Raw genomic sequence first — 5,132 nt, 5'->3', positions numbered from 1 at the left:
TTCTCCCTTCTTTAGTGCCTGCAATCAAGAAAAGCCCTTAGGTAACAACCAGACATATTTGAAGAACCTATAGGGGAAGAAGAAGAAGAAAACATTCCTCCAGAGCCAATGGCTAAAAACAAAAATTTTGGGAGCAGTACCTCCTCCTCCAGTTCATCCCTCAAAGGTGAATTTGGAAACATGCTGGAAGATTTCAAGAATGAGATGCTGCAGATTCTTGTCATGCATATCAAAAGAAAAAAAGAGGAAGTAGAGAGGGATTTAACCATTTTTTGCCCTAGATGCACCAGGAGGCATCCTAGGAATGAATGCCCATTGAACTCTATAGAGGTTTGTTCAGTCTGTGAAGAAAATCATTCTACAGACAAGTGTCCGTCCTTGCCTAGACATAAAGCTATATACCAAGGGGCCACATGTGTCACTAAACAGATCTATTACATAAACCAAAAGGGGCCACATGGACTTAGACCATATCAGCAGGGGATGCAAGGGACATCTTAGGCATATTGCTACCCCAACCAAGTCACTTCCATGCCTTCTTGGGACCCCCTTGCTCATCCTTCCTGGTCCACACCTCCTCCTTGGTCATTCAATTCTCCATATCATGCCCAACCAGCCACCCATTCATTTCAACCCTATGCTCAGTCGCAACCTCAGTGGAATGCATCTCATCAGGGGTGTAGGCCCTAGTACAACTCTCCTCCCGCTCTTTTGCCTCCACCACCTATTCAACCACAACCATTGCCTCCTGCTCCACCAAGGAAACTCTAAATGCCTGCCCAACTGAACCCAAACCTGAACAACATATAGGCCCAGCAAGTATATAGTGGGGAACCACCATTTCCAAACCCGCACATTGGAGTAGCTCAACCCAATTACAATGCTGAGGTACAACACTTCCAAACAACTCCTCTTGAGCTTAATGATATTCACCATAGCTCAGGAAGAGTATTTCAAAAAGGAGATTATATTGAAATCTTGAAGGACCACATCCAACAAAAGAAGATGCAAAAGAGAAGATCAAAGAACCATGGGCTGCACTTAATGAAGAGAAGACATCAGAATCAGAGATCGAGAGAGCTCCCTCATGGTTACCATCAAATCCTCGATGTATTCAAGAGAAAAATAAGCAAAAAGAGGAAGATGTGAAGGCTATGATAGAAGAAGACATGAAGAATGATCCAGATCAGCAAAAGGACCAAGGACATCACAACTATATTGAGATATGGTTCCAGACAGTCACTAAGTTGCAACGTCACTCTCTTCCTCAACTATGCTTGATCCCTTCAAAGTCAAATCATTTGGTCTCTGAAATTCGGATACATGTCAAAGCATACATTTCAAGCCTCCACATCATTTTGTCTATCATCTCGATGTGTACATGGCTCCGTTGGAAGTATTCTTATACTTGAAAATTATTTTGTTTTTCAAGTAGGGTAGGGTAGAGAGAAAAAAGAAAAAAATGAAAAACAAGAGAAAAATAAAAATCTAAGGGGAAAACCTCCTTGGAGACGTCTCAGATTGGCTCATTGATTAAAAACCTCCGTGAGGTGATCAATGGGTTGTGAAGAAGAAAAGAGGAAAAATAATAAGATCCCTGAGTGAAAAAATCCCTTGGAGGCACCCAGGGCAAACAATTAGGGTGAAAATCTCTCTGAGGTGCCCTAATTGTTTTCAAAAAAAAAAAAATAGAGAAAAAGAAAAAGAAAAATGAATTCCCAGTTGTATTGTAGGTGCAGGAGGACTATAGGAAGCAGCAATAGGTTGCAAGGGAGCTCTGAAACCAATAACAACACATATCCCACCTTCCCTCAACTTTCTCCATCATTCTTGACATTCTTTTCACCTCACTGTGTTTCTTTTTCAAAAACTGTGTTTTCTACAGGAGGCTCCTGTTGGAATTACAGAGAGCTAGAAATGAATTTTAAAAGTAGTGTGACGAATAGGGAAGCTTCATAAAGGGTTTATAAATCCTCCTACAATATTCAAACCTCTCTTCTATCATTTCCAAGTCTATATTACAACCCAAGCTCCTTTTTTTTTACTGTCCAAAAACTGCAGGATGCTCTGATACAAAAATACATAGAGCAGAAATTTGTTTTTTCTCTAACTTGAAAACTATGCATCCATTTAAAAAACTATTTCATGTGGAATTTCATATGGATGATGGTAACATGCTCAAGAAATTTCAGCAAATTCCAGTGCATGATTTCCAAAAAATTGGCCTCCATCACCTTTAGCCATTTTTTCATTTTCTCCATATCTGTGCATCCATTTAAAAAACTATTTCATTAGGAGATGCATATGGATGATGGTAACATGCCCAAGCAATTTCAGCCAATTCTAGTGCACGGTTTCCAAGAAATGAGCCTCCATCACCTTCAACCATTTTAAGTTTTTCTCGAAATCCATGCATCCATTGACCAAAATGTTTCTATGGGAGGTGCATAATGATGATGGAAACATGCTCAGAAAATTTCAGGTCAATCCAATCTATCATTTGGGAGATATGGACAAAACAAGTCACTGTTCCATTAAAATCTAGCATCAGCAGCATAAGGATACAAATCTAAAGGTTAAAGCAGACTCTTGAAGATCAAATCTAGCCAGAGGATACCTACAAAAAGCAAATAGCCATACATCAAAAATTAAAGAGCATGCAACAAAGGAAATACAGGCATGCAGCAGCAAAAGAACCAAGCAGCATCGTAGCATGAGCATTCGACTTATAGGTAAGTGTCTAAACTCATTCTTCTGTTGCATCTGTATGATCCAAAACTGCATGTAAAAATTGGATGGTCCAGATTAAACTAGATCGGTGGTCAGCAACTGGCCACCCTCATCCAGTTCAACAGTGCTCAGCAGGAGTTCACTCTGCACGTGTGTCCAGTCAACTCAAAAGAATCTCAAAACAGGTAGTGGTGGATATTTTGAACTCCAATGCAAATGATGGAAATGATTGTGGGTAGGCAACATAAAGTTTCATGATAACACTGCAGTGGGGACCAATGGTATGAATGAGGTTAACGTACCCTTCCTGCCACCTCATCTCATCACCACAAACCTATCCCGTAAGCTTAAGTATGCTCTCTCGACTGCACTCACCGCCTTTGTTTTCATTTGTATCATCATGCTCTTGACTGCAACAAGCTACCTACCACCTCCAGAGCCTCGAAACCATCGTTCTCCATCGCTCTCATCCATCCTCCTACTATTGGGTTCTATAGGAGCACCTATAGGTAGTGTTCTACAAGGAGGATAGTAAGCTGTTTCGGAGAGGAAAAACACAATTTTTAGCACAATTCTTGGGCTGCAGAGGTAGGTTCTTGGCATACCTCCATTGAATATCAAAATATGCTAATAGTGGTTTAGTTTTTGAGGAGAAAATAGAACTATTGGGTGGAGGAAATTCATAAAAAAAAAAACAGTCTCTGTCTCTCTGTTTTTATTCAAAAAAAAAGTTGTTCTCTCCATTTCCATAGTCGGTTTTCCAAGGAAGCATAAACAAAATGATAGGAGGTTTGTGAAGCAACTGGTGATTTAGAAGAAAAAGAAGGGAAGAAGGAAGAAACCAAGATAGAGGAGGAGAAAGCTGAAGAAATAGAGCAGGGAGAAACAGAAACAGAGAAAGAGACAGAAGGAGGAGAAAAGGGCAACAAAAATCAAGAAGTTGATGGCAAAAGAACAAAATGAGCCTCTAATGATTAGGGTAGAGCTAGTAGACCCTATGGCTCTCCTTAGCACACACTAGCAACTTGCAGATGATCCTCAAAGTGCCCCTAAGTACATCAATGATCAAGCCGAGGCTATTGCACATTTTGAGGACATGGAGAGATTGCTTGGAGATGACTACATTCATGTCTGCATGAGAAGGTGGAACACATTTCCACACAACCTACAGATCAAGGAGTATCACTCCCCAAACATGATGAGGGAAGCCTTGAGGATAGTTCCATTGTATAATCACTCTATGAAAAGTTTGAAGGCCAATTGGATGGGCCTCAAATTCAGTCCTCCACTACTACTAGGACTACTAGAAGGTGTAAAAGAAGAAGAAGAACAAAAACAGTGGGAAGAGGTGGATAGAAAGGCAGGATTCCATGATAAGGGGGAGAATATCACATCAGAAGCATCGGATGTCAATGAATCCATCAGAGCCATCAAAGATGAGGAGATAGACTAGTTGCTCAGAGGATGAGCAACACATTCAGTAGGGGGGTAATGATGAGCCCTAGATATGGGTAATTATATGGGCTCATTTGGCCTCCTAACTTAGCTTAATCCACCATTCTCATTATTTTATTGCATGTTTTTTATTATATTTATGCTAATAGAATGTATTGGCTTAGTCATTATGCCATGAAGTCTAATGTGTGCTTTATGCATATTTTTTGGTCAATTTTGGACAAAGTCAAAGAATTTATGAGAATCTGGTAGCCAATATTCGAGGAAAATAGGGAAGAGGATCTATAGGGGTTGTCCCCTTCATTTATGAACCCTTAGCTCGAATTCTCCATCAGAAACTCGGAGCACAAGTAGCCACATTAGTGCATTCAAGGGGCAGGTGAGCAAGTAAAGAAGGACTATTGTCTATCTCTAGTCTTGGGAGCCAAGCCTCCTTCATTTTAGGAGAGATTTTGGAGGCTCCAGTTGTATAAATAGGAGGGCTTAGGTGCTCAGTAGTTTAGCCAGTTATTAGTAGAATTTTCGCACTTTTTTTTAGCTCCAGTTCAGCTCATTTTTTAGCTTCCTTTTTTAGGACAGTTCATGTAATTTAACTATTATTTTTGATAATAAAGATGAAATATTTTTTGAGCCAGAACTGATCTCTTTTAGAGGGCTGAAGCTCTTGGGTTAGTGCCCAACCCAAGTTTCCCAGCACCTCTTTCTTTGTACTTATATGTTTTTGCTTTAGCTCATGAGTTAATTTCTGTTACATAGATTTATTTTACCTTGTTTAGAATAGGTTGCTTTTGATGGTTTGCTTAGTTTCTTTTGTTGTAGTTGTTGAGTAGGTTCACACAGTGATAAGCTAAGATTAAAAAAGGCAAACAACAGGCCTTGATCTCTTTTATCCCTTCCTGGGATCATGGTTTGAGGTCTTGGCACAATTGCTGCCACCAAAAACACAT

This window comes from Pinus tabuliformis, chromosome 2_1 (assembly GCF_031772625.1).
Source record: "Pinus tabuliformis cultivar Carrire ecotype Pingquan chromosome 2_1, CPIR1, whole genome shotgun sequence".
NCBI classification, from domain to species: domain Eukaryota; kingdom Viridiplantae; phylum Streptophyta; class Pinopsida; order Pinales; family Pinaceae; genus Pinus; species Pinus tabuliformis.
The sequence above is the reverse complement of the archived record's forward strand: the minus strand, read 5'-3'. Positions refer to the sequence as shown.